Source organism: Bison bison, unplaced genomic scaffold, assembly GCF_000754665.1.
Source record: "Bison bison bison isolate TAMUID 2011002044 unplaced genomic scaffold, Bison_UMD1.0 scf7180017864227, whole genome shotgun sequence".
Lineage (NCBI taxonomy): Eukaryota > Metazoa > Chordata > Mammalia > Artiodactyla > Bovidae > Bison > Bison bison.
Window position 1 is genome coordinate 2,390,891 of NW_011494799.1, and position 25,918 is coordinate 2,416,808.

At 39.0% G+C, this 25,918-nt stretch overlaps 1 long non-coding RNA gene across 2 annotated transcripts in view; it reads right to left on the minus strand.

Moving 5' to 3' along the window:
- The window catches only part of LOC104992882, a 174,345-nt gene that overhangs the window by 127,722 nt on the left and 20,705 nt on the right, over window positions 1–25,918 (minus strand). The gene's annotated exons all lie outside the window — the stretch shown is intronic.

Genomic DNA, 25,918 nt, shown 5'->3' on the forward strand with positions numbered 1-25,918 from the left:
TTACTTCGCAAGTGTACATTTTGTAATTTCCTGACGACTAAAAGAACTAATGCCAGACCCCACCCCCTCCCTTTTTTCACATGTATAAAAGATGATAATTTTTGAATGCCGGGGTGGGAATGGCAAAGCCCAGGAACCTATTCATCAACGAGAATAAGGTCTTTCATATTATAAAACTCCATTCCTTTCCGATGAGCCTCCAAATGTGAAATATATTCGAAAGTGGAGGAAAGGAAACAAACAAATAACAAAAACAGTTAGTGATCTAAGAAGAAAAAAATAGATGAGGAACTTTAAAAAGAGAACATTAACATGTATTAAACTGGTTAGATTTGAAAGAGAAAATCAGGAATTTCTTAAAAGATAGATAAGTCTTCTGAACTTGCAAATATCCGAGGATGCATAGGATCTGGACACGTGGTCCTGGACACACAGAGTGCAATGAGAGCTTGATGTTTATGTGTGAAAACAACTGTCGAAGTGGACAGTCCACGATACGAAGCTTACACGAAGTTTTAAGGGCAACAGTCCAGTAGAGCTTGAAATGGTATGATTTAGGAAATTTAATTCTGGTGTCTTTTCCACTGTTGTAAATACTTGGAAGCCAATCATGCACTGAAATGATGGCGCACCTAGACAATGCTGATAAATAAACAGGTTCACATAGATGGAATGATTTTTTAATATTATACATGTATTAGATAAAATGTATACATTATGCATATTATGAATTTATAATATATAAATATGCATATGTACAATATATGTTTCTATTGGTATACTCACACAAATTTAGAGGCTCATTCAGTTACAGTCCTGGTTTTTGAAACTTTTGCTCACGTTCACTTGCCCTAGCAAGAAGGCACCAGCATTTTTATTCTCACAGCAATTACCAGCAAAGCCCAAGCCCATGGTTTCCTGTCCTTCCATCTCCCTTCTCGACAAAAGAGAAAGTGATTCTGACAGGTTGATGCACAGCATGACCAGGCAAGACCCCGCTCCTTCATGAATAAATTAGAGATGAAAGTTTAACTGATCCCCTTGCATTTTTATGGAGGGACCTCATCCTAATTTACCTAAATGCTTTGAGTAGAAGGAAAGAAAATGTAAGAGGCTAAGGTGGAAAGGTTAAAATCCGTGTTTGAATGGAGGGTTTTTTTTTTTTTTCAACATACCACAACACATGGATGCCTGCAACTATCCTGATGATTCCTTACTCAAATGTTTGAGGCAGAAACCGAAGAAAGGAAGATTTTTTTCCCTGCCACTATTGCTTTTCATATGAGTTGCTGCAGGTGTGACCAATAATTCTTAGTTCAAGAAATCCAGTTCAGATAAGTTGTATATAAAAAAATATAATGCAGGATTGGAGACTCTGAACAATCTGTATTTAAGATCATTTTTCTCAATGGAGCTCAAACTCTGTGCAAATGATATATTTTTTTTCTCCTTCAAGCACTTCTAGGATATGCTTCAGCAAGTGACCTATTTCAGTATGTTCCTCACCAATGCATTTTTAGTACTAGGTGGGCGTACCAGGAGATGGTGGGGTATGGTCGAAATATACGGTTTTCCCATATAGGATCAGACCAGTGGGCTAATGGTTTTGGAATCCTCCCTCTGGCGGTGGCCATTACCTGATGCTTCAGAAGCCAGGAATGAATTTGCACGACCCCAGCCCTTCAGATGTCCCCTGTGGAAAAATAGGAAATTGGCAAGGAGGATCATTTCACGGATGTGCTGAAGTTGTCATTCCTAGAAAATCTCTGACTTCAGCTCTGTGCCTGGTGAGTTCACCTACAAATGTCTTCTGAGCTGTTCCTGTTTGTAGTTGATCGTTTTATAGGGAGAAGAGCCCTAAACTCATTCTTAATCCTCCTTGCCTTTGGCTCTTGAAAAGGTTGCTAAACACTGAGAACTGATAATATTGGGATTGAACGTACAAACTTGTCAGGCATGACTGAAACCATGAGGGAGAATACTTCTAAAGAAGGGTCAATGAAGAAAATTAAATCATTTCAATCACTTATTTTTTTAAATGGCGGTTTAATATTCAGCTGTAAAACAGCCGAGGAAAAATAGAGGGCACATCTCTTCATTTTGTAATTCCACTATTCCCTTAAAACTTAACCAGATATTCTTAAGGTTTAAATATGTGCTTCGTGTTTTAAATGATGCTTTCTTAACATAAAATCATTTTGACATCTCATTGTACTTTGTCTGAATAAGGAAAACTCTAGTCCATGGCACACCACATAAACATTTTTATAGAAAGCCTTTTGATTTTACTTAAATTTTTTGTAATTGCCATATGTGTTTCAAAAATAAATAAACCTCAAGGACAAAATATACTATTTTCATCCCAGTGATTCTGAATTTTAATAACCATTCTAATTTAGTATTAACTAAAAGCTTTATTAAAAACTAAAATTATTTCTGTTTCATAAAAATAATTGTGAGACACAATAATTTCACATTGTGTTTTTTGCTGAAATGACTAAAGTTTTGGAAATATTTACCACGATCCACCATTAAAATTTCTGACAACACCTTAATGAGCTTTTGGGAGCACCCAAGATGATTTCTACTAAACAGAAGCACAGCATTTTCAGAGTCCTGCAGACTTGCTGTGTATATTTTTCTGAATTAAAACTTTTTTTTCTCCTTCTCTGATCATCTTTCTGCAATAGATTGTCTTTCTTTCTCTCTCTCCATTTGTCATTAGAGGAGTGTAATTTCAAGACCCTTTTATTCTATTTGCAACTTCCTCTAAACAAAAAGACACAATAAATAAACACAGGAGATAAGACAGTTCCCCCTCTCACCCCACCCACTCTTTTCCCTTGAATCTCTTGGGCCGCCAGAACCACTTTAGTCCTTCAAATATTGTCCTGAATTAGTATCCACGCTGATACAGGAGGCAAGAGCGTAGGATAATAACACCAAATGGGGTCCCAACTGTAATATGTGTATTGATATATATTTTTCCAGTACTTTTGGCAAACCTATCTTGCTGACTATACTGATGAAGGTTGCAAGTAATTGTGTATGCGTTTCTGTGAAAGATAAATGACCTTCCTTCCCAAGGACGCTTGGCCAGGCCTTAATCCTGAGAGTGTATGTGTGTGTGTGTGTAACTGTTTTTTTGAAGGCCTGACAAGGCATCTTGATCATTTCCTCATTTTGAGGCCTACCCACAGCCTCGCACACGGCCCCCCTCTCTGAAATGTTATTATTCTGTCATGAGGCCTTCTACGGCCAGGATGTTACTTCATTTCCACGTTTTGTCTCAGCCCGAATGTGAATGATGCTCTTTCAGCAATATACAGCCGCTTGAACTCCCCGCTGCTGGCTTACATAAATATACAACACCCGTCTCGCCCTATAACTCACGTTAGGCCTGGAAAAATAGTGACTTCCTTTATTGGTCAGATTCTCTCGCAATTCCCAACAGCTGTACATTCTCACCTCTGGGGATCCTTATCTTCAAGTTTCCATTTGTCTCAGCACTATTCCAGTGGATTGCCAATAAAAATGATTCCCGTTTTTATAACCCTTGAGAACACAGGAGCCAGCTTTCCAGAGAACCCGATCCTCCCACCCGTGCCCCCCACATACACACACAATCAAACAAACAAAACCTTCTTTCGACCTACCAAAAAAAAAAAAAAGATGTGTTTTGTGTTTAGGAGAGATGGCCTTAAAACTGAGCAAGTTGGAGGGTTCAGGAAAATGTGAAGTGTAGTTCTGAAACATTAATTATAATCCAGAAAATCTGTATTTTTCTTCCTCGAGAGAACAAATTGGGAAATATGGCATGTAATCATTAAAATAACACATGTTCAGAGGTGTATTTAATATACATAGAGGTAAGTAACTGTATCAAAAAGGAATACCACCTTCATACTACATTAGGAACTTTATCTTTGCTAAGAAAACCTAGTCACTTCCCTGTGCCTCTAAACTGAAAGGGATTTTAAAACTGCGTGGGTTCTTTGAATTTAATATTAAAAGAGATGAGGTAGGAAAGAAGAGTGCTTTTGAAATGGAAATTTCTATACACTTAAATGGTAATATAATGGCTGCTGGCTGGTGGTTCGGTTGCTAAGTCATGTCCAACTCTTGGGACCCCATGGACTGTCGCCCACCAGGCTCCTCTGTCCATGGGATTTCCCAGGCAAGAATACTGGAGTGGGTGCCATGTCCTTCTCCAGGGGATCTTCCCCACACAGGGACTGAATCCAGGTCCCCTGGTACAAGCAGTATTCTCACTGCAGGTGGATTCTTTACTGACTGAGCCACCAGGGAAGCCCAATGTAATGGTTAAAGGCACTTAATGTAGTTACTGATGCCAGTGAGTGATGAACTTGAGGGAGGGGTCTGCTATTTAGTGCTGGGGAATTTGGGATAACTTGCTACTTATCTCTGAGTCTCAGTTGCTACATCTGTCAAATGGGGGCTAAGTTTCTCCCTCTCAAAATGTTTTGAGAATGAAAAGAGATGCAATAACTAGTATAATTCAAAGTGCTCTCCAAATAGAAGATCTATGTTATTTTATTCCCTCCATAGTTAAGTTGTGGTTACTCTCGGCATTTCTGTTCTGGAGGAGTAGGGCCATGAGATAAAGAGCATGAGCAGTGTCGGTAGCAGTATCTGTTCCACAAAACCATACACTCAATGGAAGGGCAAGAACAGTAAATATTAATGTGTTACAGCTACACTTAAAAAAACAGAGATGTGGATTTAAGAAACAGAGAAATGACCAGATTAAAATGAGTGATACCCCGCTCTTTTATGACCTCACAAGTCTCCATAAGAGGAAGCAAGATGACTGTAGACATATAGCATGTGTTCAGTTCAGTTCAGTCACTCAGTCATGTCCAACTCTTTTCAACCCCATGGACTGCAGCATGCTGGGCTTCCCTGTCCATCATCAACTCCCAGAGTTTACTCACACTCATGTCCATCAAGTCAGTGATGCCAGCCAATCATCTCATCCTCTGTCTTTCCCTTCTCCTCCCGCCTTCAATCTTCCCCAGCATCAGGGTCTTTTCCAATGAGTCAATTCTTCGCATCAGGTGGCCAAAGTACTGGAGTTTCAGCTTCAGCATCAGTCCTTCCAATGAATATTCAGGACTGATTTCCTTTATGAGGGACTTGTTGGATCTCCTTGCAGTTCAATGGGCTCTCAAGAGTCTTTCCCACAGTTCAAAAGCATCAATTCTTTGGCACTCAGTTTTCTTTATAGTCCAACTCTTACATCCATACATGACCACTGGAAAAACCATAGCTTTGACTAGACAGACCTTTGTTGGCAAAGTAAAGTCTGTGCTTTTTAATATGCTGTCTAGGTGGGTCATTACTTTTCTTTCAATGAGCAGGCACCTTTTAATTTCATGGCTGCAGTCACCATTTGCAGTGATTTTGGAGCCCCCCCAAAATCAAGTCTGTCACTGTTTCCATTGTTTCCCCATCTATTTGCCACGAAGTGATGGAACCATATGCCTGATCTTAGTTTTCTGAATGTTGAGCTTTAAGTCAGCTTTTTCACTCTCCTCTTTCACTTTCATCAAGAGGCTCTTTCGTTTTTCTTTGCTTTCTGCCATAAGGGTGGTGTCATCTGCATATCTGAGGTTACTGATATTTCTCCCAGCAATCTTGATTCCAGCTTGTGCTTCATCCAGTCCAGCTTTTCTCATGATATACTCTGCATAAAAGTTAAATAAGCAGGGTGACAATATATAGCTTTGATGTACTCCTTTCCCGATTTGGAGCCAGTCTGCCATTCCATGTCCAGTTCTAACTGTTGGTTCTTGACCTGCATACTGATTTCTCAAGAGGCAGGTCAGATGGTCTGGTATTCCCATCTCTTGAAGAATTTTCCACAGTTTGTTTTGATCCACACAGTCAAAGGCTTTGGCATAGTCAATAAAGAGAAGTAGATGTTTTTCTGGAACTCTCTTGCTTTTTCAATGATCCGACGGATGTTCACAATTTGATCTCTGGTTCCTCTGCCTTTTCTAAGCCCAACGTGAATATCTGGAAGCTCATGGTTCACATACTGTTGAAGCCTGTCTTGGAGAATTTTGAGCATTACTTTGGTAGTGTGTGAGATGAGTGCAATTGTCCAGTAGTTTGAGCATTCTTTGATACTACCTTTCTTTGGGATTGGAATGAACACTGACCTTTTCCAGTCCTGTGGCCACTGCTGAGTTTTCCAAATTTGCTAGCATATTGAGTGCAGCACTTTCACAGCATCACCTTTTAGGATTTGAAATAGCTCAACTGGAATTCCATCACCTCCACCAGCTTTGTTCCTAGTGATGCTTCCTAAGGCCCACTTCATTTCACATTCCAGGATGTCTGGCTTTAGGTGAGTGATCACACCATCATGGTTATCTGGGTCATGAAGAATTTTTTTTGTATAGTTCTTCTGTATATTCTTGCCACCTCTTCTTAATATCTTTTGCTTATGTTAGGTCCATACCATTTCTGTCCTTTATTGTGCCCATCTTTGCATGAAAAGTTCCCTTGGTATATCTAATTTTCCTGAAGAGGTCTCTATTCTTTCCAGCATGTGTTGGCAGATGGAATTCTAGGGGTAGCTTTGTGCCCAGTGGAAAGTGATGATTTCTTATGAAAACTCTGACTTCTGGAATCATTTTCCTTTCCTGCTCCCACTGTTCACCATTGCCCCAAAGAAGGAATGGTTACCTTGGAATGTAACCTAGCTGTGTTCAACATAGTAAACCCACCCCCAAAGACAGCTCCCAAATTAACTAAAATTATCCTTTCACCATTTACTGCTCAATACATCCCAGAATACCTTGGCCACCTGATGCAAAGAGCTCACTTACTGAAAAAAATCCTGATACTGGGATAGATTGAGGGCAGGAGGAGAAGGGGACGCCAGAGAATGAGACGGTTGGACGGCATCACTGGCTCGATGGACATGAGTTTAAGCAAGCTCCAGGCTATGGAGCCAGGGAAGCTTGGTGTGCTGCAGTCCATGGGGTCGCAAAGAGCTGGACACGACTGAGTGACTGAACAACAACATCCCAGAAATGTAAAGGTTCTTCCTTCCTGCTCTGCTTCCTTGGATGTACATGCAAAAGTTGCTTTTTATACGTTCTCCTTGACACTCTCATATTAGATCCAAATCTCCAAAACTGTCTCTCTGAATGGGAGGTGATTGTAATCTTAGAGCCCACAACACTGAGCAGCTCTGTCTTCTATTGCCTATTACCTCAAACAGCTGTGGGTAGAACTTAACATTTTCTTAGGGTCAAATGTTCCCTTGTTGGTGGGGAATTTTTTCTGCTCTAAATGAAATGTTACAAAATATATTTTCCCCGCACAAAGCTCTGGAGCTGTTTTATTTATCTGACCATTCTGAGGACTGTAAAACACGCTGTTTCACGTTGTAACATAAGCTCTTTTTTAAAGTGTGCCCTGAGTATTTGTAATTGTTATCAGGCCCAGATGTATCCGAGTGTCAGCGTGAAGCTTGGGTAGTTGGCTCAGATATACAGAACATAATTAGCTCAAAGGCCTCTGTGCTAAGTTTGTGGTAGGAGAATTGCCTGGGAATAACCATTTGCTTCTCTTCCCTCCTCTTCTCCCAGCAACTCCCCACAACCACCCCCCTAAAAAAAATTGTGGCAGATTAGACTCTCTTTTTCCTGAAACTGAAGCTGTTCAGAGAAGTGAAAATGTATGTCTCTGAGATTTTTGAGTGAGAGAGAGAGAGCCAAGCAAAAGTTAGCTGGAATAAAGAAGCAAGATGAATAAAACCTGGGACTGGAAGGAGATGGGTTTAGAGGGTCTCAAATAGAAAATGTGAGTGTTAAGCCTGTGTGCTTGAAATCCCAAATCATATTATTTTTCTTTCTTCTCCATTCAGTTTTCTCCTTCTATACCTTCAGTGCTAAAAACTAGATCCAAGAAGGGACATTTACATTTTATAGGCAGTATTTCCCAACCAGTCCTCTATCCAATCTGATATGATGCAACCAAGGAGGGGCATGGGCTAACCAGAGTTGCATTCTTCAGAAAACTGATCAGTATATTCGTTTCAGAAAAAAAGGGCAAAACCAAACAAAAATAGGTAAGTCGGTTACCCAACGCAGTCCACACTGGTGAAGGCAGCATAATTCCTTCCTGACCCTTGCAGGAAATCAGTTTATGCCCTGAAGCATGAAATTTGATTGTAATTATTTTAGCTTGCTCCGCTACATATGTTATTGATGATCTTTCCTAAAAATCACCAGCCTTTTAGAAATGCTGCCATAGTACTTGACTCAGTGACCTGTAAGGTATACATAATAGAAAATACACCATGCAGGGTTTTGCTATTGATTGTTCCACAGAACATGCTTCCTAAAGAGCGAAGTACCCATGTTATTCGACAATGGTATATAAAGCAAGACTGTGTTTACAAATGTCTAAATATTTATAAAATGTGCAAATTCCACAGGCATTAAACCAACAGCCTGGAAATCTTGAGTGCCTTAAAAACTCAAAGTTCAAGTTCAAGTAGACATTTTGCCCTTAACTTATAAAAAGCTGTGTGTGTGTGTTTTCTTTTTTTAAGTTCACTGAAGTAATAAGTTGAGATAATTATCTTGCTGATACAGATTTTCAAACCCATTGCTGAAAATCCACATTGTGGTGAAGTCATATGCACATAACAAAGTTCTAAATAAACTTTTGATCCCTCACTTTGCTGTCCTGCTCAATAAATGAGTAAAAAGACTAGATATGTAAATAAAGAATAAAGCAATCAATAAGCCAGGTGGTACAAAATTTGAACTTCCTAGCGGTGGTCCCTGAGTCCCAGCATGGAAACTTGTGATATTTATGTCTTTGCTGTGGTATGTATGGGCCTGGTGGCAGAACTAGTCTCCTCTAGCAGTGTCTTATCTTAAGAAAATCATACACTTGTCTTGGAAGGCAGGAAAGTTCTTTTTCATAATACAGGAAATGCATGACAGCATATATAAGTTGTCTGTTATTTTTCTCTTTGGAGAATGTTGCCTTCCGTTCTGAACAAGAAAACCTAATTATCCCCTGTATCTCAGTGTTCACCAAATACTTTATACTTAGAAATGCAAATTTTATGGCAGTTGTGACAATTACTGCTCACTCTTTAGGTATCTAAGAACATATATCCTGGAGATAAACCACTAATACAATATTTGTGCAAAGTTATTGTGAAGAAACTTGAGTCAAAAGAACCAGGAAAGTATGCATGTGTATCTGTTTCATCATTGAGTGCTGCCATTTCTGCGGTACCATTGTTTTCTTCAGAATGTATCATAAGTCTTGTGCTCTAATAAAATTTGTGTAATTTTCCCCATTAAAAAAAAAAAGAGAGAGATTTAAATCTTAATTGCAGCTTGAATTCCCACCCACATCCCCTGCTAGATCAAGTTTTCTCAGGGTGTGAAATGGCTTCCGGTACATGTCTTTTTCTCTCTACTCTCAGCTTCCAAAAATATGCTGCAAACCTACTATATGGTATATGAACGAACATATACAGTTATTGAGGGGAAAAGGGGGCAAGGATAGTTAGGGAGTTTGAACTGACATTTACTCACTGCTATATTTAAAATGGGTAACCAACAAGGACCTACTGTATGCACAGGAAACTCTGCTCAGTGTTAGGTAACAACTTAAATGCAAAAAAAAAGCATTTGCAAAAGAATCGATACATGTATAATTGAATCGCTTTGCTATTCATCTGAAATGAACACAACTTGTGAATCCACTGGGCTCTAATATAATTTTTTTTTTTTTTTTTAAAACTAGTGATGTAGGGAATTCTTGATAATCCTGTAATAAGTAGGAAGAGGGAGCAGGGAAGGGTGTGCTCTGAGGGGACATCCAGAGAAACAGGATCTTAGATTGAGGGGTGGAGGAAAGGAGGTTCTTGGGGACAGATATTGAACGGGATTTAAAGCTCCAATAGGAGCTGCAAGGTCACGTGAGAGGTAAGACACATTTCACACAGCAGTATTTCTCAGCGAAAGGCACTTGAATTTGCTTGAAGGTCTGAACTCTTCATTCAGAGAAAAAGTCAGCCTTAGTGCATTCAGGACAAGGTATCTACAAGACACCTGCTCTGCAATTTGTCACAGGGGCACTCAGTCTCTGGGCGTCCCTGTAATTTTTTCTGATTCCACTGTGATTCTTTTTTTCCCTGGATTTCACTCCCACAGCCCCTGATTTTGCTCTGATTAGAAAGCCTCTCATTAAGGGCTAGGATACCCCAAAGGTACAACTCAAACCAGGCCAATTTCAATACAAAGAGGTAGAAGGAAGATTTTATAAGATTTCTATTCAAAGAAGAGGATGAAAAAGAGGTGGCAGATCACAGAGGCAAAGTGGAGTCTCCTTAAAGATGTTTCCTGCATTGTTAAGAAAAGAAATAAAAGAAAGAGGCACCCAAATGCTTAAAGGAACGACAGCAGGTAAACAACTGCAAGAGAACGGGAGAGAGCACAGACATCTTTGCAGGCGAAGATGCGCTCCTACCCTCCCCTATCATACCCACCTGGTGAGATTTTGCAAGACCTTGCCCCTCCTGTTATGAGATAATTTTTCCCTGCAGCCTCAGTTCTGCAAAGTCAACATGGCTTATGAAAATCAAGTTGTATTCTGTATATTTAATACATCATCTCTAAGGATAATCATCCTGGAATCTGAACTTGTTTCTGTTATCTAGCTCTGCTTGACAATGATTTATGAACCAGAAAACTAGATGGCTTCATTTTCATAAAGCGAACGGAACCTTCTGGGCCAGGAGGAGCTGAGAAACTTGTTTTGACTAGTAAACTGAAACAAACATGACATAAAAGTCAATACAACTGCACCACTGGGCTCTCATTTTACAGGCTAACTTTTTCCCCCAACCCAGCAGGATGACAGTTGAAATGGTGCATTATCCAACAGCAATTTTTATCTTACTAATTACCAGCCTGGCGTGATCATGAAGGGTGCTGAAAAATGGAAATGAGCACATGACAATCATCTTCTAGAGCTGTCAGTCTGACTCAGGAAGTGGGAGCTTAAAACAATGTTTTTAAATAAATATTTTACAGTTTCTATTAAAAAAACCCTTTGATGCCTTTAACTTAAAGAAATGTCAACATTATTCACCTGATGTGGGCATAAATATTACTCATAATGAACATTTGCAAAATAATTTAATGATGGACATACAATACACTAAACATGTGAGGACAGACCTTTTCCTGTAAGCATACATAACATATGCATAATTGCATATAGAGTAATTTTGCTCATTCTTATGGGATGGAGGGCAATTTATCAGAATGGTAGAAAAGGCAAACGCCACAGTTCAAATCTGAGCATAGCCATTTATTTTGGGAAAGACTTTATGTTTCCTGTGTATTATTTTTCTCCTCTGTAAGAAGGGGGTAATTAAGACCAGTATGAACCTTACAGAGCTGTTGAGAGACAATAAAAGGAGATATTATGCTCTGTGTACCTTCATTGCTCCTGGTGAGTTATTCAGCAAGCATTATGGTTTGTCTGTTACCTTCTCCCATTTCCTGTTGGAAAATAAGATAAAGATAAAAACTATTCAAACAGTATCTACTGTTTTAACACGTGAGAGTATGATTTATCTAAATCTCCTAAAATTATACAACAATGGTGACTTTCAAATTACATCATGAACACATCTGGGGGAAACGGGATGATAGTGGCTAATGTGTCTGATTTAGTCTTTGAAAATTGTCTTAAAAGGAGACAGGAACATAAAACAATGGGCATTTTAATGGACTGCGCTTGGCTAACTTCAACGTCTGAATAATTGATTTAAAATCATAACCCTTATACATGCTGCTAACTATTAAACGTATATGCAAAGTATCATACAGAACATGTGAGATCTCCTATAACTTTCATGTATGTTAGATAATCTGTGTCTAGATTTGATTTAAGGCTGATACGCTACAGAAACACATTTCTGTTTGTGAGATAAAATACACAAGTTAGAGGGTACCCATTTTTGCCTACACCAAGCACTGCTGAATGGTTTTGTCAGTCTCTTTAAGTGAAAATGGAAGGAACACAGCAGTCTTCGAAGTCACCTCCACCTCTTTTCCTTCTTCTATTTATCTATTATCATTTCTTACGATTTGAAGTTTATATTTGAAAAATGCATAACTAATAAGTGTACATTTAAAAGAATGGGTGTTTTTCTTTTTAATCCTTGTACCTACCTTCCAAGACTAATATTTCCATGTAAGAAATATTCCATGGCCAGTGTAGTAAGAGTACTTCTACACTGTCTACCTTCTTCCATCATACACCCATCCCTTAGCCCAGCTACTCAAAATGCTGCTATCTTGAATTTTGTGTTAATTATTTCCTTTTTTTCTTTAAAGAGTTTTCACCTTCATATGAATCCCTAATCAATGTGAAATTTAGATTTGCTTTTTAAATCTTTTATGAAAATGGGACAAAATATGTACATCTTTCTCTGTCTTCCTGCTTTCCCTCAACATTAAGTTTTGATGTTCATTGATGGTCATACACATAGCTGTTCATTCCTTTTTATTCAGTGTATAGTTGCCCTTGTATGAGCATGTCACTTTTTTTAATTCTACCACTGATGAAATTTGGGTTGTTTCCAGTTTTAGGCTAGTTTGGCTAGGCACAGGTATTTCTTCAGGTATACATCTAGAAATCAAATAATAATGTTGGAAGGTACACATATTTCCACATTACCTGATAATGTCAAAACATTGTCCAAAATGGTGACATCGATATTTTCTCCATTCAACAATGAATGAAACATCAATTCACCAAGTCAAAATAAAGAATATATTCACTGAAAAGTGATTCAGTCTAGGGATATTGAATCATGAGGGTATCATCTTGATTTTACAATCCGCTGTCTTAGTCTTATAATAGCATTTCAACTAATGTGTTCTTGGCTAATTAACTCAATAATAGTGTTTGCTGTGGAATACTAAAAACTGAGTCAAGATGCTTGGCCAGGACTCTGCCCAGAACAATCCGAACAAATGAAATGTCATACAGTCTTTAGAACCTCAAAGATGGAGACAGAGATAAAGAAAAACAGCAGAGCCCACCTTTCCCTCCTGCATGCTTCATTTGAACTTGGGGAAAAAGAAACGGGACAACACGTGTGCAGTGTGTGTATCAAGGAAAGGAGAACTCAAACAATAAAATTTGAATCCAGTTTCCTGTTTTAGTGATTCAGAAAGACCATCCAGGTGATGCTGAAATTTCCTTTCAGGCGTAAGTATTATAATGTTAACACAGGAGTACAGAGAAGCTACAGAACTGTTTAGATACATGAATTTGTTGTTCAGTTGCTAAGTTGTGTCTGACTCCTTGTGACCCCATGGACTGCAGCACACCAGGCTTCCCTAACCTTCACTATCTCCTGGAGTTGGCTCAGACTCATGTCCATTGAGTTGATGAGACCATCCAACCATTTCACCCTTTGTCACCCCCTTCTCCCACCTCCAATCTTTCCCAGCATCAGGATCTTCTCCAATGAGCTGGCTCTTCACATGAGGAGGCCAAAGTATTGAGCTTCAGCATTCGTTCTTCCAATGAATATTCAGAGTTGATTTCCTTTCAGTTCAGTTCAGTTCAGTCGCTCAGTCGTGTCCAACTCTTTGTGATCCCATGAATTGCAGCAGCAGGCCTCCCTGTCCATCACCAACTCCCGGAGTTCACTCAAACTCACGTCCATCGAGTCGGTGATGCCATCCAGCCATCTCATCCTCTGTCGTCCCCTTCTCCTGCCCCCAATCCCTCCCAGCATCAGAGTCTTTTCCAATGAGTCAACTCTTTGCATGAGGTGGCCAAAGTACTGGAGTTTCAGCTTTAGCATCATTCCTTCCAAAGAAATCCCAGGACTGATCTCCTTTAGAATGGACTGGTTGGATCTCCTTGCAGTCCAAGGGACTCTCAAGAGTCTTCTCCAACACCACAGTTCAAAAGCATCAATTCTTCAGCACTCAGCTTTCTTCACAGTCCAACTCTCACATCCATACATGATCACTGGAAAAACCATAGCCTTGACTAGACGGACCTTTGTTGGCAAAGTAATGTCTCTGCTTTTGAATATGCTATCTAGGTTGGTCATAACTTTCCTTCCAAGGAGTAAGCGTCTTTTAATTTCATGGCTGCAGTCACCATCTGCAGTGATTTTGGAGCCCCCAAAAATAAAGTCTGACACTGTTTCCACTGTTTCCCCATCTATATCCCATGAAATGATGGGACCAGATGCCATGATCTTAGTTTTCTGAATGTTGAGATTTCCTTTAGGATTGACTAAAGTTTGATCTTGCTCTCCAAGGGACTCTCAAGAGATTTCTCTAGCACCACAATTCAAAGTCCTCAGTTCTTTGGCACTCCTATACATCACTGGCCATAAATCCTTAGTCAATGATTTTGACTAATTGCTCTGCTATTTTACACACAAAGACTTTATCAAAAGATATTTTCTCTGATATAATCAAATGCTGTAAGCTTAGTAGATGAGCAGACTTAAATGAGGCTAATTCTTAATGATTTCTAACAATTAATAGACTAAATGATTTTATGACCAGTCATGTGACTGATGGGGAATTGTCACATATCAACAGATATTAAAATCATATTCATGTTAACAAGAATGTATGAACAATAGCATTTTCACAGGGCAATTTCTCAGCACATCAACTTAATGGTTTTCCTTCAGATGAAGAGGCATAAAATACTTTAAAAAGGTTAGGTTAGGTCCTTATGTGGTGACCAGACCCCACTGAAAAATATATGATTTAATCATTTCCTTTCTAAGAAAAATCAGCAGTAGTTACTATATAATTAATCCATCACAGGCAATTATTAAACTGACTATAAAAATAGACAAAAATATTGGGTTGACCCTGCCCCATCTTCTTGTTCAGGTGAGTAGAGAGACCGTCCAAAGTATGAATTGTCTCCTTCTCACCTAAAGTAGGCAAATGCATTGGGAATATAGCATTTAGGGAGGCACTTCTAATCAAAATGAAGCAAAAGTATTAAACTAAAATTTCATCTAGTCATCTCACTTTGTGAAGTACAGTATATCTTGGAATATCTGTATAACCTTAGGTCATAAAAGCCATAGTGGAGATGGAGATAAAAGTATAAATCTTCTTGGATTGTTTATTCTCAAAATACATTTTTAATGGTTAACAATAAAAAATTTAGATTCACTCATATAATTTGTTAACAAGAATTTTGGATTGTCCAGTAGTATCTATTTGCCAATATGTAGTGCTGTTGTCTGAGAGCATCTGAGTATGGACTTGCATAAATGCAGAAGCAATTACATAAGTTAATAAAGAAAAGCATGGACTAAATTAATCTCAGATCCAGTTGCTATAGCTCCTCTCCATCTGATACAAATTTTTTTTTTTCTTGCAAGTAGCCCATGTTGATGGCCATGGGCCACAAACCTCAGTGTAAGGTGGAAGAAGTTATAGATTCATTTCACATTCTTCCAATCAATACATTTCGATTACCTACTATGGGCCAGGCTCTGAACTAGGTGCAATGATTTTGACTGAAAGGAAAATACTCACAGATTCCTTCATGTCTTCTTTTTTTGTTACATTAAAAAATTTTTAATTGAAGTATATTTGATTCACAATGTTGATTAATTATTGCTATGTAACAAAGTAAGTTATACATGTATATACATTCTTTTTTATATTCTCTTCCATTTTGGTTTATCACAGAATATTGAATACTGTTCTCTGTGCTGAACAGTAGGATCTTGTTGTCTATTCATTTTATCAATAAAAGTTTACATCTGCTAAACCCAACCTTCCACTCCATTTCTCCCCCAAGCCCCTCCCCTTGGCAAGCACACGTCTCTTCTCTATCTCTGTGACTCTGTTTCTGCTTCATTGGTAGGTTCATTTGTACCTATTTTAGATTACATGTAAAAATGATATCATATAATATTTGTCTTCCTCTTCCTGATTTACTTCACAGATAATCTCCAATTGCATCCATGTTGCTGCAAATGGCATTAATGTTATTTTTTATTGCTGAATAGTATTCTATTGCATATGAAAGCGAAAGTTGCTCAGTTGTGTCTGAGTCTTTGCAACTCCTTGCCTCTTCTCCTACACTGCAGGCAGATTCTCTACCATCTGAGCCACCAGGGAACTGGTAAAGAATTTGTCTGCAGTGCAGGAGATCAGGGTTCAATCCCTGGGTCAGGAAGACCCACTGGAGAAGGAAATGGCTACTTACTCCATATTCTTACCTGGAGAATTCCATGGACAGAGAAGCCTGGCAGGCTACAGTCCACGGGGTACAGATTCAGACACAACTGAGTGACTATTTAGATCAGGTATTCCATTGTATATATCCTTCATTTTTCATTTGAGGTAGTCGTGGTAGGGAGGTAGGGCACAGATTCAGTAACTAGTTGAGTACACATGTGGGGCAATGTGTAATAAATTACATGATATCGGTACTGCACACACAAGGTTGATGTTTTCTTCTTAGCCCTGGCACAGAACTGAACTGTGTATTTGACTTTAACCTTAAGTCATGGAACAATCTGAGGTTCTACTGGAGATAATAAAATTCCCTTTTAGTGTGTTATTTGTGTCCAGCCTTAGTTTGGTATCAATTTAAGGCTACTGTTGACAATAATTAAAATTTTATGATCAAGGCCACATATGAGGAAATTTACAATGTGAAAAACAGACACGACCCCTATTAAGATGTATGTCCTGTTTAAACACGAGGTCTAAATCAAGTTTATAATTTTATTACATTCACCAAGCAATACATGTTTATTTTTGATATTTAAAACATATAAAACTCTTTCAAGTGTTGAGTCTCTAGGTTTACATTAGTATTATAGATAGGCACAGGTAAGTCAAATATCTCATCGTGTAAAGGAAGAAAAAGCCTTACAGAATTTGTGTACTTCAAAACAAATGTGGGTCCTTTTGAAATGCACCATTAACTACAGAATATATTGTAACTTGGGGCTTCCCAGGTGGCTCAGTGGGTAAGGAATCCACCTGCAATGCAGGAGACATGGGTTCAATCCTTGGATTGGGAAGATACCCTGGAGAAGGGCATGGCAACCCACACTATTCTTGTTTGGAGAATCCCATGGACAGAAAACCCTGGCAGGCTACAGTCCATAGAGTTGCAAAGAGTCGGACATGACTGAAGCGACTGAGCATGCACACATGCATATTGTAGTTTGCTAAAAGAAAGACATGTATGTACAGAAATTACAAAAACATCTAATTTAGGACTTACCTACCTGGGACATTCCTTCAGAGTTTCAGTTCTGACCCTCGTCCCTCTTTCCTGCATGTGAACTCCAGAGATCTTTGGGCAAGGAGAACAGAATGGAAAACCTCCAAGCATATAGCATAGCGGAAGTAAGCAGGCAGCAAGATTACCCTAGAAAGCCATTCATTATATGTTTTCAATATCCCTTAAAAGGGTTGCCCACCCCTAACTACATATTTATACGTATTTACTTGATAATCAATAAAGGAAAATGGCTGCATTATTCTGATTAAAATATCAACTCTATGTGTTACTATAAAATCACATTTAAGAAGCCAGAAAAGGGGAGATAGCAGTTCAGGCTACCCTCCAGCCCATGATATATGATATTTTCAGGCTGCAAGGAGAATAGACACATTAAGAAAATAGTGCTAATGATATTAAAGTACTTTACAAGGCTTGTTACTAAGAGCTGACAAACCTGTCAAGTGTATAATGTAGGAGGCTATCGTAACGTTCTCAGAAAACCATACCTCTACCCCATTTCACTGCAATCTCCTAATAATGGAGCTGCTATAAATTCTAGCCAGCAATGGGACAGCCATGGCTTCTCACCCCAATGTGAGGACATGATAAATATAAAAGAAAATGGCTGTCAGTTTTGGCGCCCGAACCTTATTACAAAGTCTTAATCTTACTGGCCTCAGCACCTTTTATCACCGCCTTGTTATGAGCTGATGGCTTTTTTATTTGCTAGGAGATGGAGGATGTGTCATTTGATGTCCTTTTATGTAGCCACTGCTCTGTCCTCTCATGAAAAAAAAAAAACAAAACACATTTTATATGTTTATTACAGTAACCGATTAAATGCAAGACTCTCGCTGTTGGCTCAGGTACTGTGGGTCTAGGACTTAACAGACTCTGGATTTAAATACATCATTATGAGTATTTATGTGAATGGAACACAAATAGGAAATTAATTTTTCTCAGCACGGGAGAGAGCACATTGCAATATTCCTGCTTGTTTATTCTTGCTATTATTGTTATTGGGATTGGCCAGTTTGGGTTCCGAGGTTAGCCGGAAATCCCAGCTCTCGCTTTTCTCCTTTCTTTAAACATCTAGCCCAGAGGAAGAAGGCCTTGTAAACACAGTCCAGTTCAAACTCGGCTCGCGTTCAATCAGCTTGATCCTTAAGATGAGATAAATTGCAGTGATCTAAATATTAGTCTAAAAATCTCACAGCTTACTTCCCATCTTCTTCATTTATGGCAAATGAGACTCTCAGCTTCACTGGACATACTGACCCTGCCAGAACCTTTAGCCACCGGAAGTGCTGCAAAGGGCCGGCATCAGGTGCTTAAGGAAACCTGACATTGATGGGCTGGTCTCAGGCTGTGGCCGGAAACTCCATCAGTAGATCTTATCTTCAGTTTGTGTCCATAAAACGCGATGGCTCAAGTGTCTAAACACAAAGAGCCTTATCCTGTCTGTTGTGCCTGCCAGCTGAAAATCAACCACCCCTCTCCCCCCAACCCCTCATGGGGAAATTCGCAATTTCATTGAAGGATGGGTCTTGCATGGCTGTAGTCTGCAGACATTGGAGCACATGCTCACCATACGTTTCTTTTCTCCCAAAGCGTTTGCATTCCAAAGTCAAAGGCCAAGGGTCCCCCGAGATTTATTTCTCTCTATCTTGTATGAAATTGCCAAGTTGGTTGCTCTAGTTACTCAGTTCGTGTATCTGTCTCCTAGCTCTGAGGCACTGTCTATGGGAAGCTGGCAAAACTGGTTTAAAAATAAACATTCAGTTGTATGACTGAGACTTCCTTTAACTACATCCTACCAAATAACTGATCTCACTAAGTTTTTGCCTTATGAGTTATTCATTTTACAAAAGGACAGAATTAGGTAGTAAATTGGGCATTACAACAGTACAAGTCACATTCTCTCCTTTCATAAATAATATCTTGAGAAATTGCCTAAGTTACATCAGAATGCATTTTGTTCTGGGGTCTAGTTTTGGCCCATGAGAAGGGATGGAAAAGACCTTATGTTCTTTTCTTTGAAAATAAAAGCATTTGAGTACTTGCATTTCCTGAATGCACCTGACACAGGAGAGTTAAAATCTCTTTGAGTATTTTTAGAACCTTGACTTTTCACTTGGAATTTTCTATCCAAGGAGTCTTCATGCTTAAAATGCAGCTTGGACATGAGTGGGCACCCAAACGGCCCCTTCTGTGATTATTCTTGAAATAAGCTGTTCGTGATTTGCCACTCTATGAGGAAAAAGCTGATGAAAAACGTAATACATCGGAAAAGGCAAATTGCATGTCTAGAAATTTAATTAAAAAGGAAATAACACTCTATAAAGGTTGGCAGTCTCCTGCACAATCGTCTTCATACTCCTCTTCTTCCTTCTCAATCCAAGTACAAAAAGTCCTTACCAATGATATCCACACATGCATATTAATGAGAAAAGGTAACTTCTCAGGGACCAAGTAACTCGGAGGTTCTTGGTCCCTGAGAAGAGGTGAACAGGTTAACTGGTCTATAACTTACAGTATCTCCTCTCACTGACTTCCACTCTGCATCCTTCAACCTGTTCCTGAACTGGTGATGATTTCAAAACCCACACTAATAATCACAGCATTCCCACATATCTGAATCACATGTTCCAATTTATAAAACTTTTGCATGTATATTTTTTATGTCATCCTCACCATCACCCTCTAATACAAATGAGTAAACACCAATATCTCCTTTATCAGACAAGGGGATTGATGCTAAGTTTGCCAGATAAAACTCAGGATGACCAGTTCAATTTCAATTTCAAATAAACAATGAATACTTTGTAGCATAAGTTATATCCTGATACTTCCTGGACTTTTTTACCCTAAAAATTATTTCTTATTTATCTTGAATTCAAAATTTACCCAGGCACTCTAGATTTTTATCTGCTAAATACATAAGTTTCAATTGAGGTCCAAAGAAGAATTGGACAGTTCATATAAGTAATAGATGTCAGGGTTGCTCCAAGACATTATGAGTTGCAAACTCTAAGATTTGTATATATTGTCTCATTTAATCCTGACAGTGTGAGGGTATTTTCCCCATTTCCCAGATAAGGAAACTGAGATCTCAGGGAATAAGTAACTTACCGAAAGTGGCAGAATAGGGGTGTAGTTCTAGACCCATGTTTTTTTAAGCACTCCACTGTTTTCAATTCTCTGCCACGTTTGGGAGCTGGGATTCTGGCTCTTTCTTGTAGAGTCCTCTTTGGTTGCATGTTTCAGGCAACTGCATTGTGGCTTGCATGCCAGATGCTGTAGAATCCATAAAGGCACTAAGAGAAACTCATCCATGGATGCCCAGTGTGACACTGGAGTGTCAGCCGCCCTTAGTAGAAGTTTCTGCATGAGATTTTTCACTAAGGGCATCCTCAGTGAACTCCTTGACCCTATCCTGAGAAAGACATCAGCATCAACTGAAGTCTGACTTGCACCAAATAGGAAGGCACAGACAAGGGCTCCTTACCACATGCCACTGGTTCACACTCCTGTGGGGATCTTGTGGACAAAAAAGAGCTGTGGCAGTGGGCTTTGCAGAGTCAGAAAGCCCGAAAGAGCTTCAGTGTGGGCTTCCCTGATGGCTCAGTGGATAAAGAATCCACCCACAATGAAGGAGACACAGGTTCGATTCCTTGGTTGGGAAGATACCCTGGAGAAAGAAATGGTGATCCACTCCATTATTCTTGCCTGAAAAATCTCATGGACAGAGGAGTCTGACTGGCCACTGTCCGTAGGGTCACAAAGAGTCAGGCATGACTGAGCGAATAAACATAGCACAGCAAAACAACTTCATATGTAAAACACAAATGAAACACAACAAAAAAGCCCCAAATCTATAGATAGGATTGTTGGGTCAGAAATCAAATTACTGCTATACATATTATTTCCAAAAGGGGGAAAAAGGTGAAAAGGGGAATGAGCTTAAAAAGGTTGAAAACATGTTGCAGGTTTTACATCTGTTCAACATCTGCACTCAAAGGTAGACTTCGGAGCTTTTGTTTTTTCCTTTGAAGATTTAGATCCTGTTCCCTGTAAACTGCCAACAATACACAGTATGGGATCTCTGAATACTCAGAGAAGACACATGAATTGTACTCTTACTGAGCGATCCCTGCACTTATTTATCTGTCAGTATGTCACTGCGCGTTTGAAACATCAGCTCTGAGCCAAAGTTTCAGAGGTTCCCGCATGCTTCCCAATGGTTTTATTAAACCATCAGTGCATGTTCTTTCTCTACTTTCTGTGTAGCTCCCTTTTAAAAATGTCACTGTCGTGATTAATTTTCTGTTCCCTTTCACGTTCAGATGACATTTGGAAAACAATTCTCTCTGGAGAACCAACTTCCCCGATTCCTGACCACTCCATGGCACTTGAAGTCAAGATGAAAATTAGACTCCCTTCAGAATCTCCAGACTCAGAAAAGGGTAAGATGCTTTAATTACCGTGTTGTGAGTACCTTGTAATCACATGACTAGCACTATGGTCATGTGTTAACGAAGTGAGAGGACATTGAAAACAACGCTAAATGGTATGTTCGTGGCTTTTTACAAGAAGAATCACTCTCCTCTCCCTATTGTGGGAGCTATAGAATTGAATGCAATTTCTTCTTTGAATGTAAAATAGAATTGTACTGTAAATATGCATATCTGGTGAAATATTTTGGAATTTTCACTGGTTGCCCTTACTCCTACCTCCACCACTCTCAAGGTTATGATTTAACCCTGAGGCTGGAATCTGAATAGAGGAGAAAATTTCATGAGGGATATTAAAGAAAAGTGTGATCCTGTAAGGCAAGGGAGGGAAGATAGGAGAGATCAGAAGGAAAGGGGATTGGGCATTGATATCCTAATCTTCCTTTTCCTAAAAAAAAAAAAAAAAACAATGGTAAAAGTGTTAGTCAATCAGTCGTGTCCACGTCTGACTCTTTGTGACCCCATGGACTATAGCCTGCCAGACGCCTTTACACTTAAGCCAGAAATGGAAGTTTATATGATAAATTGAGCAGAATATCAAGGATGGAGGTCCTTTTCCCAGCTCAGTGTCTGGACCTGGTGAGAGGTTATTCAGAGCCTTCACACACAGCATCTCAGGGCTGTCATTTCATAGTGAACTCGGTGGTAGCAGAGTTAGAGAGGAGGAGGGCACAGTTTACTTTTCCCACCCTACCTTCCCACACACCTGGAATGGACCTAATCTAGAGAAGTACCCACACGCCCCCGGAGATAAACTGAGGGACAGTCAGCCTGCTGTGTGGTGCTCTGGGACTCCAAGGCCATGCTGCAACTCTGAAGTACAAGCCATCAGGTGCGCAGACCAGACTCAGGGCCAGATGAATGACGTGCTGGCAACTCAGAGGAGCCAGTCACACCGTGAGAAGGATGGTGTGAGGCTGACTGGGGAGCACCAGTGGGCTTGATGAGTCTGAATGAGACAGACTGTAAGTTAGATCAGACACAGGGTGCACACAACACATGTAGCCTTCATGCTGAGCCTCACCTCTGCAGGAAGCAGCCCAGAGCAGCAACGTGGTGAAAGAGGCTGGAGATGCCCTGAGGACGCAGGGAACCCATCTCTCCTTGAACCGTGAGAACAGAAGACATGTTTAGACACCAACACAGAGAAGAGATAGGAGGAAGGGGTACCTCCAAATGACTGGAAATTTTATCTAAAGGAGATTACATTGTCTAAAAAACTCTTCAAACCATGCTGTTAAATTGAGATCATTTTTGCTGTTAGATTGTTCTCCATTTTTGGACCCTTTTCCCTCCATCAAGCAGAGGAAGAAAGGACTCGTGAGAAAAATCAAAAAATCAGTTCAAAAACTAAAATAAGTAAATGAACCTCCATGAGTGCTTTGTGTTTAGTCTCTCAGTTGTGTCCAACTCTTCGTGACCCCATGGACTGCAGCCCACCTGTCTCCTCTGTCCATGGGGATTCTCCAGGCAAGAATACTGGAGTAGGTTGCCATGCCCTCCTCCAGGGGGTCTTCCCAACCCAGGGATTGAATCCAGGTATCCCAGATTCTTTAACATCTGAGCCACCAGGAAAGCCCACATGAACCTGCATAGTTTTTTGCAAGAAACTTGGTGATACTGTTACATATGTTTATGTAATATGCAAACGTGCATTTCAAAGATCTCAGTGCTTCACAAACCAAGAGTTGACCTACTCAAGGCACACTTGGGAGAAACCAATAGTCTAATCAGAAATATTAAGTACCTATGTGAACAACACAATAAATAGAAACTTTACCAGATAACATAAAACACTATTTCATTTGATTAAATGAAAAGTGGAGATGTATGTTACATACAAAAATTCACTATTATGAAGATATATTTTTCTAAGTGTATCTATGGTTTAAATATAATACAAATCAAAATTGCAGTACAATATTTAATGGCACATGTCATGTTGATGCTAAAAGAACATGTACAAAAATAGTCAAGAAAGTTTAGCAAACAAGAGCATGAGTGGAACCTTACTCTATTAGATTGCCAACCATATTGCAAACTTATAATAAAACTGTGGTACTGGATAAGCAATAGATATATCAATGGAATATATCAGTATCAATATAATATATATATATATATCAATATTATATATATATATCAATGGAAGAGAAAAATATATAAAAAAGGCCCATGTGCATTTGATCATTTATTTATGATAAAATTTACATTTTATATTCACCTGCTTCCCTAGTGGCTCAGACAATAAATAATCTACCTGCAAACCAGATGACCCTGGTTTGATCCTTGGGTTGGGAAGATCCCCTAGAGAAAGAAATGGCAATCCACTCCAGTATTCTTGCCTGGAAAATTCCATGGGCAGAGGAGACTGGAGAACTACAGTCTATGGGGTCGTAAAGAGTCACACAAAACTGAGTGACTAACACTTCTGCATATATTTTATATTAATAAGAAAAAGAAAACTTTAATTTTTGAATTGAATAATTAATTAGAGCCTTAAGAAAATACAAATTCAAAGTAAACCTCTACTTCACAGCAGAAAAAAAAAAATCATTGTAGATGTACCAGAGAAGTACATACATTTGAAACCATAAAATATTAAAAATATTAGAATAAAGTCCTGAGCTACTTTCATAGTACATGAAATGTACTTGTTTGGAAGAATTTAATATATTAAACTAATACATTATATTAAGAGAACATATGAACATATAAAGAGTTACCACACATCATTAAGAAGATAATATACCTCTTTAATAAGATTCATAAAGTTGAATTGAAATAACTTATTTTGTCTTTGTTTTTAAATATAAAATATCTAAATAGATTCTATCTTCAAAAGATTGAAATGATCAGGATAACACCTATGTGAGACTCTCCTTTCTCTTTTCACGGACTCCTTATTAACACCTTCTCCCCTGCCACCAAGAAATATCGCCTTTTCACAGTTTGCTTTGCATCCTCTCAAGTGCTCCTTTGGCACATTTATATATGGTCTTTTTTGCGTGTAAGCATACATGCATTACTTGTTGGCTTCTGTCTTTTTTTTCACTTGACATATCTTGGAGATCCTTCCATGCTAGGCATTTTTAAGGTGTGTCTAGAATCTTACGGCACAGACACATCCAAACTTTGTTGCTGTTGTTTAGTTGCTAAGTCATGTCTGACTCTTGTATGAGCCGATAGACCGTAGCCCATCAGGTTCCTCTGTCCATGAGATTTCCCAGGCAAGAACACTGGAGTGGGCTGCCATCTCCTCCTCCAGGGGATCTTTCCAATCCAAGGACTGAACACGCAGCTCCTGCATCGGCAGAAGGATTCTTCACCACCAAACCACTAAGGAAGCCCACTTCAAAACTTGAATAATCACTTACCAACTACATGAACACTGAGACTATTTGTAGTGTTTTACTATTACTAACAAATCTACTTTGAAAATACTCATGAACAATGTTTCTGTGACCATGGTAGTACTTTTTGACAGCACATGTCTAGAAGTAAGGTTGCTGGGTCCATTTCCATTTGAGAGTACAAAACTTCCTGTCAATTTCTTTCAACAGTAACAGAGTATGTATCCTTGCCAAACTCTACTTATTAATATCTTGGTAATTATTGTTAAAATGAGAAACAAAAATTTATGTTTCTTTATTTGCTTTTGTCTGGTGACTTGTTTCATAAACATATTGTTTTATAAATTATGTTATTTTACTGTTTCATACATTTATTGTCTTTTTCCTGATAATTCACTCATCATGATTTGCTCATTCTCCTATGGAATTTCTTGCTGATTTGTAAGAACTCTTCATATACTAGAACATTAATATTTTGTCTCAAAGCATTACAAATATTTTCCCACAATGAATTTTCAAAGACAAGTAGGAGTTTATGTTAGGAGTTATGGCCAAACTAGACAGCACACTAAAAAGCAGAGACATTACTCTGCCAACAAAAGTCTGTCTAGTCAAGGCTATGGTTTTTCCAGTAGTCATGTATGGATGTGAGAGGTGGACCATAAACAAAGTTGAATGTTGAAGAACTGATGCTTTTGAACTGTGGTGTTGGAGAAG